Source organism: Myodes glareolus, chromosome 1, assembly GCF_982192425.1.
Source record: "Myodes glareolus chromosome 1, mMyoGla1.1, whole genome shotgun sequence".
NCBI lineage: Eukaryota > Metazoa > Chordata > Mammalia > Rodentia > Cricetidae > Myodes > Myodes glareolus.
In genome coordinates, this window is record NC_142026.1 from 92019836 (window position 1) to 92035537 (window position 15702).

At 36.3% G+C, this 15702-nt stretch overlaps 1 pseudogene; it reads left to right on the forward strand.

Annotated features, from left to right (window-relative positions):
* The window catches only part of LOC125394621 (grpE protein homolog 1, mitochondrial-like), a 72320-nt pseudogene extending 66622 nt beyond the window's left edge, over positions 1 to 5698 (forward strand).
* The last annotated feature ends 10004 nt before the right edge of the window (positions 5699 to 15702 follow it).

A 15702-nucleotide genomic window follows, 5' to 3' on the forward strand; every position in this document is an offset into this window, starting at 1 on the left:
TGAAAAAACAAACATAGCAAAATGACTCTGTGAAAAGTGGATGTGGCATGTATATTAGGGAACTTTGGTTCACATTATATGTTGATTGTATGCAAGGATGTGCAGGGGAAATATTAAATAAAGATACCACTGAGGTTTGGTCCTGGTTGCACAAAGGAGGGAACTATGGGAGGAGGATCAATTCTAGAGCATAAGCTTGAAGTGTGTGTGCAGATCCCCCAAGCAGGGCTTCACAGGGGCTCAGAGCTGAGCAAAGCTGGAGCAAGTGTGACATTTGCTTTGGGTATAAGCTTAAGGAGTCACCAGAAAACTCGGTAATCAAGATATGATACTTTGCACAATATTTTAAAATATTTTAAAACTGAAAATTAATACAAAAAGCCTCTAGCAAGTGACCATTAGGTCAGTAACAGTGTTAAATATGTTGACACCAAATAAAGAGAAAACCATTTACAACTGATATTTAAAATGATTATGCTGAATCTATAAATACTCACTTAATATTTTAATGGACTAAATACCAAACAGTTACGTACAAAAACACACACATGTGCATACAACAAGAACTCCCAAGTGGACCATATGCCTCATTTGGTATTCTCTAACTTGGAATTAGACAATGTATATTTGCTTTGTACAAATACACTTGCAAGAGGACACCTCAGTGAGCTTTATCAACATCTCACACTTGTTCAGTAGCAGAAGTGACACAGTCAGATATGCAAGATATGCATAAGTCTTTCTGTACTGCCATCTCCCAGGAAGCTTTGATGTGACCTTCATTTATCTCTAAGAAATGAAAGTGAAACACAACACAAATAGCATTCAAAGTCTTTTATATATATTTGGCATCTATGGATGGGAATTTGGAAGCATTTAGTTAATCAATGAATTCTGTCATCTTAATATGAAAAGAAAATTATCAGTCATGTAAATATTTCAAAGATATTTAATAACATGCCAGAAAAATCTGATATCATAAAAACAAATATGCAAATTTATGTAAACCCTGAGTGCCTAATAATCATCAGCATATCAGCATAAAGCAGTGGAGCATCCAGCACAATGTTTGATAAATAATATAATTTTAACTAAACAAAAGCAGAAAATTTAATGAATTTTGCTTTTATGAGAAATAACAAGTAAAATCATAAAAGAGTATTGTTGTTTGTTGCCTTTTACTTATTGAAAAAATATTTTAATATTCTAATCCTGACATGTTGTAGGAGGTCAATTGTTTGTTCCTGGATGCCCAGACCCCCGAAATAACCACATGAAACCTATATTCTTTAAATCATGGCTTGGCCCATTAGCTCTAGTTTCTTTTTGCTAACTCTTACATCTTAATTTAACCCATCTCCATTAATATGTGAATCACCATGAGGTCATGGCCTACCAGCAAAGTTTTAGCATGTCTGCCTCTGGAGGTAGTTCCATGGCTTCTCTCTGATCTGCCCATTTCCTCCCAACACTCAGCCTAGATTTCCACACCTAATTAAGTTCTTTCTTTATTAGCCAATAAAAGCAACACATAGACAGAAGGACCTCCCACACCACTGAGATATTATCAAAAAGAGTCCTGTTTCCTTATCTATACTTTGCATACTTTCCTTTCTTTCATTTTGATAAAAATTTAACATGACCACATTTAATGCCATTTTCCTACTTACTTTGCTTAGAACGAAGGCAAAACTGTTCCAATATTCCCTCAACTAAATGGTTGCAACAGGATTTTGACTCTAACCAGGGATTGAGCCTACAGTTGTACGCATGCTGTGGAAGCACTTGACTACTGACCTACACTTTCTGTAGCAATTGTAGTCAAACTGTATAAGGGTGTTAAGGACTAAGAGTAAGTACTAGTGGAAGCTTAGTGGTAGACTCTAGGCACAGTGCACCCTTAATCACAGAATAACAGGTAGAAACTGCAGAAACTCTCAGAAATTATGCAAGAAATCAATGGACGTGACATCATTAAAGTGTTAAAAACAGATGTGACTTGTAAAACAGAACATGAACAAAAGAATAGAATCTTTAAAAGATGATAAACATGAAGATGATTACAATATATATTTTCACTACATACAATTTCTCCGAAGCAATATATTTATCATTTATATACAAATGTATTTGTAGTATTTATAAAAGTAAAATATACTAAAAACAATAGCATAAAAGACAAGAGATACCAATGGGTACATTGTTCTAGGAGAGTAAGTTAAGTTCTTATTCTACGCCTAAAGTTTTGAGGCACTAATGTTTTTTTCTAGGCTTGATGACATTGCTCAACATAGAATTTTAAGAAAGAGTAAAAAGAACAGAGACATTTGACATTATAAATGCCAGTACATGTGCACTTCTGGATATGCAATCCTCTTACCAGTAAAGTATGATTATTTATTGTGAACAAACCCACAATTATATTTATAGTAATTAGAGCTCATTTGGTTCAAAGATTACTTTCTAAAAGTGATAGAAAATCATTTTTGAAAAAAATAATTCAAATGTCGACCTATGGTGAGAACTTTAAATTATTTGTTTTGTGTCTTCTCAGGCCTCCTCTTTGTTCAATTTACAAAATTTTGGGGTGGGAAAATATAACACAGTTTTATCAGGACTGCAATATTCATTTACAAAACATATTGAAAATAATCTTCAAACAAAATATGCTCAATTACATGAGAGAAATGATGTCATAAGAGAAAGAGAAAATCTAGGGAAGAAATGGGCATTTAAGAACATAAATAGCAATGTTGATAAATACTAAATGACATTAAAATGATCTGTCAAGTCAATCAGTCTAAAAGTTGACAAGTTTTGGGCTAAGTTGAAAAATTTACCTGACCACAGTCAAGTCTGACTATCTATCCATAGAAAGAACCCATGCTGTGCGGGCCATCACCTGTAATAATACAACCCACTGACTTGCCTGTATTTAAAATGATAATACTTTCTCACTATGGATTATGTATTAGCTTGTTTTTACTTTTCATAAACATTGCACTATACATTGTTGATACAAGGTATTGTTCTAGCCTCATGTATTACATGTGTTATACCTCAGTCTCAGCCTACCTTTACCATAAAGGTTCATACCCACAATGTTTCTGGCTGAAAGTTTTGTTCTTTGTACTGTTGTAATTGCAAAGCCAGAAATAAAGGCAACAGATGAAAACTGAGAATCCAAATTACTCCTATTTTACATTCATTTAGGAATATGAGCCTTTGTATCCTAAAACAAGGATGCATTCCAAGTAATTCAGATTAGAGCTTTTGTTTTATTATGAAGAAACAGCATTTTTTTCCATGAATGAAGTTGGGAACCAAGAACAATGCACAGCTAAGGGCTATGCATTTCTCTGTGGAGAGCAGAGCACAGAGACTGCTGGTCACAAATCACAGAGGGTTTTGCATTTGCCTCTTCCCTATTAATGATACAATTGAGGAAGATGTTGAAGATTTTCAACCCAATATAGTTTGCTATAGTCTGTATTGTCCTAAAGGCACTGTGGAGAGAACAAGGAGACACAGGCCTGAGTAATAAGAGACTAGTGTGAGAAAAATAGCCATGCTTGGGGAGAAAAGACTCTCAGATGTTTCTACTTGTTTGTTTGTTGTTTTTGTTATCTTTGAGATGAAGTCTTTCTGTGCAACTTTGGAACCTATCCTGGAACTCACTCTGTAGACCATGCTGTCCTCAAATTAACTTATTTCTGCCTGATTCTGTCTCCCAAGTGATGTGGTTAAAGGTTTGTGCCACCACTGACCTACTGATTCTCAGACTTTTAACTGGGTCTGTGTGATAAAATGAGTCTTGCCGTAGTCTACAGTGGATGACATGAAGCAGTTTATCAATATATCACTCACAGCACAACAACTGACAAGTAGAGTTTTAAATTTTAGTTTTGAGATTATAATATAGTTAGAATAATTATCCTTTCCTTTTCTCCCTCCAAGTCTCCCATACTCCCCTTTCTATGTTCCTTCAAATTCATCACCTCTTTTTAAACTGCTATTACATGAATGTATATGTGTATATACACACATATTCCTAATTATAACCGTATCATTTTACCTGTATGACTATACCAATTGGCTGACTGACACTGGGCAACCAATTGGTGTACACCATGAAGAAGACCACTTTTCCCATGCCCAGCTTTCCTTAATTGCCTATAATTCTTTATGTTAGGAATGAGGCCTTGTGAGCTTTGCCTTCTTTACTTGGGTGTACTCATTGGTGTTTTGTTTGTTTGGCTTGCATTTGAGAAGTCATGTTGGTGAGTCTTTATGTTTGTAGCTCTTAATGTTACTAGGAGGCAAACTCCCAGGTCCTCTGGTGCTTACATTCTTTCTGCTCACTCTTCTCCAGCATTCCCTGAAGCTTAAGTGTGGGAATGCTTGGTGGTAGAACCTACTGGAACTTGGTTCAGCAACTCTGCACTTTAGTTGGTTATTATTTTCTGCAGTGATCTCTATATGTTGCAAAGAGGACTTTCCTTGAGGAGGGGTGAAGACTAAATTTATCTGTGGGTATAAAGACAAATGTTTATAAATTATTGTTTTTATTAAATACTGTGTAAAAATTAGTTATTAAGGTAGTTTTTGCTAATCTACTCTAAAATCAGAAATATGTTTAATTAAAAATGCCTACAGAATAATATGGTTAATATTTTATAACTAGTACCAAGTTAGTGCACCATTAGGACATTATGAGGAGATTATTCTTCATTTTTGAGTTAGGTCCTAATTGCATCTAGGATATTTGAGTACATGAAGGAAGTCATATCCTTTATCGCTTGTGTGTTATGTGTTCAAGTGAATAAATTTCAGTTTGCTTTGTTGTTTTTATTTGGGGAAAAAGAGGAAGAAATAAGGTCAAATACTATTTGAGTAGAGGTTCACTCGTGTAAGTAAATAAAGAGATAGAGAAAACAAATGCTGGTGAATGCAAGGGAAAACTCCTTCAAATTCTAGAACAGAGTACTTGACAGTGTGAGGGCATTCTCAGCTTAAAGACTTTCTGTTTGGGAGCCACGAGGGCAATTGTGGCAGCTCGGTGTGGTGTGTGAGGCTGGCGCAGCTCAGCCTTAGGGCCTTGGCTTTCTTCTTGCCTGTGTGCACAGCTACAAAACAGACTATTAGTCAGAACCTCCAAGGGGACTTGGGTCATTGTAAGTCAGAGACAGATCCATCCTCTGCAGACAAGACTCTCCTGGAAGAGATGATGAAGGTGCAGAAGCTGAGGGAGACCATGAAAAAATACAATCCAGCTTTGGTGGATACAGAGAATCTACAGCAAGCTGGTTGAAACGGCCAAGTTGTATGGCATCCAGAGCTTCTACAATGACTCTCTGGTGGTTGCAGACGTCCCAGAGAAGGCAATCCAGAGTGTTGCAAAGGAGAAGAGCAGAAGCAGCAGCTTTAACCTGAAGAGCATAGTCAGCTCGGGATTGATGAAGTCCAGATTCAGGTGGTGTTCACAAAACACGGCTGCTCACGCTCCACCCCATCGGGTCCACATTCGACCCTTACGAACACGAGGCCTCGTTCCATGTCTCTATGAAGGGAAAAGAACCGGGCACTGTAGCACTAGTTAGTTAGTAAGGTGGGCTACAAGCTGCACGGGAACGTCCTGGGACCAGTCCTGGTAGGGGTGCTGAAGGAAGCAGATTGCCTCCCTTGGGGGATTTTGTAGGTCACTTGCTAGAACTCAAGAGGGTATGTTTGTAATTTCTCACCTGTGAACACATATGACTCTCGCACAGCCTTATTGGAAACCTTAAGGAAGTTAAGCAGAACGTTAAGTTTTTTGTATACAGTGTCAGTGGGTCAGGGACCCTGGTCCCTGAATTTTCGGAGAAATTGCTGTATTGATTTCCAGAGTGGTTGTACAAGTTTGTATTTCTACCAACAATGGAAGCGTGTTCCCCTTACTTCAAATTCTCTCCCGCATAAGCAATCATTGTTGTTTTTGGTCTTAGTCATTCTTACAGGTGTAAGATGGTGTCACAGAGTCATTTTGCTTTGCATTTCCATGATTGCTAAATGTTGAACATTTCCTTAAGCCATTTGGTATTCTTCTGTTGAGAATTCTCTGCTTAAGTCTGTACCCCATTTTTAAATTGTATTATTTGACATTTTGATTTCTTGAGTTCTTTACATATTTTGGAGATCATTACTCTTTCTGATGTGGGGTTGATAAAGATCTTTTCCCATCCAGTAGGTTGTTTTTTTGTCTTATTGATTCTGTCCATTGTTTTATAGAAGCTTCTCAGTTTCAGGAGGTCCCATTTATTAATTATTGTTCTCAGTGTCTGTGCCACTGGTATTATATTTAGGAAGTGGTCTCCTGTACCCATACATTGAAGGCTACTTCCCACTTTCTCTTCTATCTAGTGTGGTCAGATTTATATTGAAGTCTTTAATCCATTTGGACTTGAGTTTTGAGCATGGGGATAGATATGGATCTATTTGCATTATTCTACATGTTGGCATCCTGTTATGCTAAAACCATTTGTTGAAGATGCTTTCTTTTTTCCATTTTATAATTCAAACTTCTTTGTCAAAATTCAGGTGTTTGTAGGTGTGTGGATTGATATCTGTGTCTTCAATTCTATTCTATTGGTGAACCTGTTTTTTTTTTAATACCAATACCAAGCTGTTTTCAGTACTGTAGCTCTATAAGAGAGCTTGATGTCATGGATGGTGATGCCTCTGAAAGTTCCTTTATTATGCAGGATTGTTTTTGCTATCCTTGTTCTTTTGTTTTTCCATATGAAGTTGGGTATTCTTCTTTCAAGGTCTGTGAAGAATTGTGTTGAGATTTTGAATAGGATTGCACTGAATCTGCAGATTGCTTTTCGTAGGATTGCCATTTTCAGTATGTTGATCCTACCTATACAAGAGCGAGGGAGATCTTTCCATTTTCTAAATATCTTTTTCAATTTCTTTCTTCAAAGATACTCTGGTTTCTCTTCAGATCATATATGTCTTTTGCCTTTTACTGATCCCTTATATTGTTAAGTGTACATTTAATCACTGGAAAAATTTTAATTTACTTTAGAACCATTTGTTTTCATTGGTTTCTTAACTATCCTTCTCATTTAGTTTTCACTTATTTTGTAACATATTAAAATCTCTTTCTTTCTTCAAATTGTTTGTACTTTAAGGTCCTCGAAACAAATCTTTTTTTTCTCTAGCCATGTTGTAGTTAACACATTAAATTCCGAAAATGTTTTATATTTTAACAACATAATTTGTATTCTAGTTTCTCCCACTAGATTAAACTATTTCTTTTTTGTAGTGTCTTCACTCTGAGCATATTAACTTCAGGCAATTATGATTCTTAATTTACTCAAATAAACTTTTCCATAATATAAAATGAACTAACTATTCTTTCAGCAGAATAGAGCAATTCTATACAAAATTTTAAAGTACATCCACAATTCGTCTCCTGTTTGTCTAAGTGTTTGGATACTTTTTGTTTAAATTATTATGTGTATGTAGTTCTTCCCATACTTCAGTTCACTAGCATGAAAAATAAAGGCTTATACATATCTAATGTGGGGCATGTGAATTTTTTTCTGGTTTTGGGAACCCTAGGTTTTTTTTTTCTTTTACTATGTAGAAAGGATGTTCAATTATATATATATATATAGTATTTTGAGAAAAATTCTTACCTTTTATATTTGGCCAATTTATTATTTTTTGGCATGAAACCTAAGTGCGTGTGTGTGTGTGTGTGTGTGTGTGTGTGTGTGTATGTGTGTATGTGTGTGTAATATACTTAGTGATAGAAGTGATAGAGTGTGGAATTATGTCATGCTATGAGAATAGTTAGAAAATTAAATTTATTTTTCTTTCAAAAATGTGTAGGGGGAACAGACATTTTTGTCACTTGATGTTTGTTAAAAACCAACCTAACATTTAGAAAATGAAGGAACAACATAGTTTTACTATTGGCATGTAGCTGATGGCTAATTCTATAGCAATGAGCAGCACCGCTCCAAAGGGAGCTGCGTTTCGGTGAAGTGCTGACTGTGTGTGTGTATTCTATTTGACTCTCATGGGATAACTGTGTGTGTTTTCTATTTTGAATAGCATGATGCATTCCTCATCTCTTCACATGCTGCCATAACCTCCCAGTGAACCAGCAAACACAGAACATGTTAAGTAAAGTTTTTTTTGTAAGGCACTGCGTGAACAAAACGCCACAAAGCAGGACCTGACAGTGAAGGCAAAGGCTTGCTGTTTCCTCTTGTCTCCTTTGATCAGTTGTTTGTCCGTTTGGTTGTCAACAGTTTACCTGCAAAAGAAGAGTACTGGCTTTGATCTCCCTCAGTAAGTTATTTTTTTATGGAGTCTTAAGACCATGAAGGAAGATGCCTTCAAGGCCTATGACAGGCCGAGAAATCCCAAGAAAGGAAAAATCTAGATTTGCCTTTATAGATCCATTTGTTATGTCTTGATATTCTCTTCATTTGACACCAGGACATCATATAAAAGCTTGCTTGATACTTTATTTTAACAAGCAAAATGTATTAAAGAGCCAAGCAATGAATAAATTTTAGCCTTTCAAATGCCATCCTTCCTATACATTACATATAATACAGAAATACAAATAAAAACGCTGCATGAACTTACTTTACCTTTCATATTTTATAACATTTCTATAATCATTACTTTTTCAAATCATGTGCTGGGATGGCAGATACAGTCCTCACTTTGTGGGTGACATGGGTACTGGAATTCCGATCCCCTTCCTGGGTCAGCTCCAATAAATCAACTCCACTATCTCTCCTCCTCTTGTAACAGACCTAGGCAGACAGCTACTGTTATTTATCCAGTTTTGGATTTGCTCATCCAAAAAGCAACTTCAGCAGTTACGTAGTATATACAAATCCAGAGTGCATCAACTACTCATCTAGACTTATAGCAATTACATGAATCAAGGAATTTACTCCTAACAGATCTTTGCATTGGGTGTAGCCACGATTAAGGTGCTATCATTTAATCCTTGCCTTTTGCTTCTGGGAAAAAGTGAGTGTGTTCTACAGCTCACTGAAACTGGGGGCTGTCCTGCAGGCAGGATGCTATTTTCCTCTTTCCACTTTCCTCTCATAAGTGGTGCTAACCAAAAGTCATACAAACAAGTTGTCTTGACTGGGGGCTGGAGAGATACATGATGAAGAATTCTTGCCATGAGGAGGCAAGAGAGAGGACCAGAGTTCTGATTTTAGCATTCATATAATGATCCTGTCATCTTACAAACTCTTGTAACTCCAGCACCAAGGAATCTGACACCCCTTTTTGGCTTCTTTTGTGTACAGCCCATATGCTCAAACACATGTAAGCATGTGTTTACACAGAGAAATATACACAAAACATATATAAAGACAATAAAATTTAACAAGTATTTTAAAATAATGAAATTTTATAAATTATTATATCCTGTGGTATATGACTTTAAAAGAGATTCCTTTTTTCGTGGAAATTTGAAGCTTTGTGTATAGGTTTCTCGATTGCAAGTGTCATATAAGAAATGACAGCTACAAGAAAACTGTAATAGAGGAAAACAGATAGATGGAGAGATTGTTGCTCTTAAAAATCATCAATTCATTTAACTAATGTCCAAAAGTACTCTAGCTAGCTTGAGCATGATAAACATGGCCCAGTCAGGTCTTTCCCTTCTCCCGAACTCACTCTGCCTTGCTAAAAACTATAAGATTGTATTCCTAAAGCTAGCCACCAAAGTCTGTTCCCTTATTTGGCCACCTAATAATGTGGGTATCCCTTCTGTGTGCTGTGCTTACCATTAACAAATAAAGAAACTGCAGTGGCCTGTTGATAGGGCAGAACTTAGGTAGGTGGGGAAAACTGGGCTGAATGTCGGGAGAAGGCAGAGAGAGAGAGAGAGAGAGAGAGAGAGAGAGAGAGAGAGAGAGAGAGAGAAAGAGAGAAAGAGAGAAAGAGAGGCCTTGGATCTGTTGCCAGAGCTGGTAGGCCACAACATTGTGGTAATACACAGAGTAATAGAAATGGGTTAAATTAAGATGTAAGAGTTAGCCAAGAAGAAGCTAGAGCTAATGGGCCAAGCAGTGTTTTAATTAATACAGTTTCTGTGTGGTTATTTCAGGTCTAAGCTATCCGGCTGGCTGGGAAGAACAAGTGGCTCTCTCTCCTCCAACAAATTTTGGGCTGGGTGGCCAGGAACAAACAAATGGCCTCCTCCAACAGCCTAAGGTTCAACTATTGAAGTATGAAAGTCTAGTAATCAAAATCCCCATTTGGCTACCCTGACTAATATGCTCAATCAAAATTAGATATCTCATTCTAACACATGGTTTCCCCTTTTACCTTTATAAACGGACATTTTCCTATAGGCCATGTCTGTAGGCCTCTACCCAGAGGCAGTCCTCTATCTCCTGGGACAAATAGCACGTTCCCTGCTTTCTTTTGTCCCCTTTCTCCCTTCTCTCATTTCTTTCTCCTTTCTCCTTCAGCCTTTATCTCCAATCTTTGTCTCTGAGTCCAACCCTTTGTTCTTCTGGGGCAAATGAATCTCCTTTGTGCTGAGAACCTGGGCTTGTGCTCATACCAGCCCCTTAGTCTCCTAATAGGTATAAGAAATAGGTATATTACTTGCCACTGTCCAAAAACAGGAATTTAACTTCGGGCCTAGTACAAGACCAAGTTCTCAAAGGATTCATGGGTGGCATTTAGATATGAAACAGCTGTTTAGATACCAGGAGGCCACATGAATAACCAAACCACAATTAAAGAACATCTTTTAATTAAACTAATTATAGCATTAGAGTTCAAAAGACCATATTTATCATTTTTATACCCTAAATCCTGTTATCATGAACTCATGACTCTGAAAGACAAGTTGAAATTTAGATGAACTTAAGAAACCATAAAGAACAGGTAGTGAAACATTCTTGCTGTCCAGAAGCCTGGCACCATTCCAGAACCTTGTGGCCACTGTAACACAAGGGAAAGAGCTGTAAATATATATATATTCAGGTGCGTATTCATAATGTGTGATTTTTAAAAAGCTGTGGAATTTACGTTGGCTTTCTTTAGCTCAAGGGAAGATGGTTATATATTTGAGAATGAAAGCATGACAAGAGTTACAAGTATGATGTTTCTTAAATTTCTATAAGAGTCAAATAATAACCATATCAGAAATTTATAAAAAAAACGTGCACAGAGTATAAACGAGGCAAAAAAAAGGGCATTGTGATTTTTCCAGCAGTGTCAGTTGTGGCTTCACAGGGAAAGAATTGTTTGCATCTAATTGAAGAAATGTAAAAGATGGGAAATTTGGGAAACAAGAAAGCTATGGAAAAGGTGGAAGAAGTGAGAGAGGAAGGAGAGAGCTCAGGTCAAGGACATGGGGAGGACTGGGCAGAAAATATCAAAGGGGAAGGGGAGGGTAATGAGGGTGGAAAGATGGGCTTGCCGAGAAGTGAGTTTCCTTTCCCTATATTCATTTTGGGATGGATTCCATGCTGTTAGTCTAAGTGTGCCTGTACAAAAAGTCAGTGGTCTAGCAAAATCTGTATTCACCAGAATTCTAGGCAAAGAATACCATGTTGAATGAGAAAACTAAGACAGTTGTCATTCCCTCATTGCCTACTCTGGACAATCATTAAACTAGATCATAATTGTTAATGTATTTGAATAACACAATGCTATGAAATAAATATTATTTCTTTGGTTTGAGGATAACTGAATCTTTAAATATAATGCAAATTCTTCCAAATTTTCTTATATAATTGGTAGCTTAACAAGAAATTGTCCACATAAACTAGCTCTGGAAGCAACAAAAGTAATTAGCCATGTAAATTACCTTTCACTGCTCAACGGTTTGATTCACAATTATTAATATAAAAAACTGCTGAACTAAGTGGGCAGGACAGAGTGTGAATAGGCAGGGAAGGGAGGCAGATTTCATTTCATTGTGATCCACTTCAGTTGAGGCAAAAATGGTTTGGGAGGTCTCTAGAAAACCCACATATCTGAAATAGATAAACACATATTCTTCTGGAATCCATGGTCCATCCAAGGGTGTGACTGACATCTAACTTATTGAAAAAGATTCTCTTTCCTAAACCCATTGATTGATTGATTGATTGATTGATTGATGAGTACAGTATCTACTTAGCCTATCCCAAGATCTCCTTGCATGAGTGGATAGTAATTTGGTACCACTCTTGCCTCTCAGCTTAAAGATAAAGAGCACTGTAGACCCAAGCCAGATCCGGGGACACACAACCTGACTCATTCCAGTCTGGGTGATTTTGCCATGTACAGTTCTCATGTACATATGTGTAGCTATGTCTCAGAGATTGTGATAGTTTGGATGAGATATCCCTCTTAGTCTCAGACATTTGAATACTTGCTCTTCTACTGGTGACATTGCTTGAGAAGGCTTAGTAGGTGTATCCTTGCTGGCGGAAATGTGTCCCTGGAGGAAGGCTTTGAAATTTCAGAGTCAAATCTTTTTTTCCCAGTGATTGTCTTCTGCTTTCTGTTTGAGATTCTAGCTCTGAGCCTTCATCTTTTCAGCTTCTAGATCAAATGCCTTGACACACTTTGGAATCATAAACTCCAAATACACCCTTCCTCTATAAGTGGCCTTGGTCATGACCACAGCAATAGAAAAGTAGCTAAGACAGGGATTTGTTGCTTTCCTTTGCCCACCTGACTGAATATGTAACATAGAAGATCCTGCTAACTTAGTAAGCAATCTCCTTCCCATCTACCAGTCAACACATTCAGATGTAAGGACAATAACGCACATTTTGCTGGAAATTAGCGCTGATGTTTTATATATGATCACTTGCTAGAAAATAAAAGAGGAAATATGGACAGGTGTAAGCCCTATCAGTTACAAACTCTGACATGTAGCTGTCATGGAAATATTAATTATATATTTGTATTACATTTGCTTAATATTTTTAACGCTATTAAAATTTTTATAGAATCCTTAAAACACAGTATGTATGAGCACATGAGTATTACATGTAATTTTGAATATTATGTGTAGTTGCAAAAGATATGCTGTTCTCAAGAGCAAGGAGTAAGTAGTAGTGGTAAGAGTAAGTTTAGTTATTAATTGTGATAAAAAGGCTTAATTACATATACGATGAAATACATGAGTTAACAATTAAAGACACAATTATGTTCATAACTGTGATGATATTTGTTATAAACTTTTCAATAATAAATCATCTTGGTTATAAAAACATAATGATAGTTTCATTGAAGAAGTTGTTTTAATCAATTATATGGTTTGTGTTTTAGAAAATAATGAAAATCTACAGTAGGATTTCTAATGGGTTTTAGCTTATCCAAATAAATTATTATAAAGTGGAGTTCACTGTATCAAATCATTTTAAGTTCTTCTTCCAGAGAATCAGGTCAATTTATTTTTTAAAAATTTTAACTTTAAAAGATATCTTTAAATATAAAATGCCTTGTCTGTCATCCTGCTATTATAGATACTGAACTATAAACCCAGGTTCTGACAGAGTGATTAATGGATTTATAACAACCCTCAGGGAAGTTATGACAAAAGGCTACAGGTATCTTTAGTTTGACATACAAAGAAAAATTAATCTCACACTTTTATGGTTTAGTCTGAGCCTGAGAACATTAGAGGATAACATGGTCCAGATAGTTCAAGGAACATATATGTTCCAATGTGGAAAATAAAACTCCCATAGTCCCTATTCCCAATTACAGCAAAACCAGACTAATTATTAAGGAAACAATAAATGTAGTTCATCTAAACAGTGTGTGATATGCCTAAGTTTCCTTTGATCATGAGGAACAGTCTGAGAAACATGGAAAAGAGGTGGGAATAATTTGATTCTACGCTAATTTTTCATTCTTAACAATTTATTTTGGTTCTGTTTAAAGTGAAAAGGTTTTTGTTTTTATAACTAGAGATTTTTCTGTGTTGATAACAGAATACTAAATTTATAGCTCTAATACATATCATAACATTGCTTACTATTCCTTATCCTTGCTAAACATAAGGAAATAAAGCCTTGATGGCTGGAAAACTCACTCACATCACTTCAAGAAGAGGAACTGCTGGGGGATTCAATATGAATATGTCTCTCTCTTCAACTAATAATATTCCTTTCTTCATTTATTGAAGCAAGGTGTGGTGGTGTAGAGTTCTTCTCAGCTCCAAATTCTTTATTTAGGTATATTGCTATCTCCGTCTATCACCAAGGAGTCTTTCTTGTTTCCAGGAATATTATTCTCTCCAAAACCAGCTTGTCAATTGTAAGTTTTTCAGTAAAGCTTGTGCCATCAAACTTACCAAGTACACAGTGGTTGTCTGTCAAATCCTAATGGGCAGTTTTATCTGATAAACTACTTTTGAGGCAGAAGATCATGCTGGAGTAGAAACGAGAACAAGAATCACTGAAATAAATAGCCAAGAAGGCTAGTACAGACAGGGTGAAAGTAAAGTCACATCTTTACTTTTCATTTCTCCTCCCCCATTTTGCCCTGCAAAGGCCTGAGTGCAGCTGGAGGACCAAGCAATTCATTCTCACATCACTTCTTGTACACATGAGGAAATGTGGAAAAAGCCCAGAGGCCTGAAAGATTTGTGTGACTTTTTCTATCACACACATAGTTTAATGCACCTGTTTTAGGTACTAATATAAATACTAAATAGTTAAGATGACTGGGTAAATCCTCCTAAAATAAGATAATATATATGTTACACGTACACACACACACAACACACATATGAATAAGACGTGTTATAACTAATGGATGTACCTATAGCAGACAGCAGAAACACTCTGGGGTGTTGGCTTGGGAAAGGTCAAATAAGAGCTTAACCCTGAAGGACCTGTTTTTGATGGTAAACAGAAACGGGGGCAGGGAAATCTCCTTTAAAAGCATATTTTAATTATGATAACATCAGCTTTTGCCTATATTTTTACTTTTACTCTTACTAATACACATCATTTTAAACCATTACTTTAACTGTCTGTCAGAGATCTACAATTCAGCAATCATACAAAGGTTATTCAATAAATTTCAAAATAAATAATCAAACTACAAAAAAAAATATGCTGGACCAGGTAGGGTAGTGCATGCTTATGATCCTAGAATTTGGGAGGAAGAGGCAGGAGAATTACTAAAAGGTTGAGGTTAGCCTTGTCTACATAATGAATTCCAGGACAGATCAGGTTATTAAATTAGTTATTGAAAAAGTTTAATCTTGTGCTGATTAGTATCTTTTTGCCAACTTTACATAAGATAGGGTCTGGGAGGAAAGAGCTTGAACTGAGACAGTGACGCCATTTAATTGGTCTGTAGTCAAGTGTGTAAGACATTTTCCTGGTTAGTGATTGTCGTGGGACAGCCCAGTTCACTATGGGCTGTACTATCCTCAGGAACATGGTCCTGGCTTGTATAAGGAGATCTAAGAAGATATGGGTAGAGAGGCATTAACAGTCACCCCTGCAGTGTCTTCTTCACTTCCTGCCTGTAGCTTCCTGCCTTGATTTCCTCCCATTATAGACTGAATTGAAAACAAATATAAGACCATTCCTCCTCTGTTTTTGACCATTGTGTTTTCTTACTGTAATAGAGAGAAAACTAAGACACCTACAAAATAAATATTTAAAAAGCCTTTTAAATATTTAAATCAATATTTTT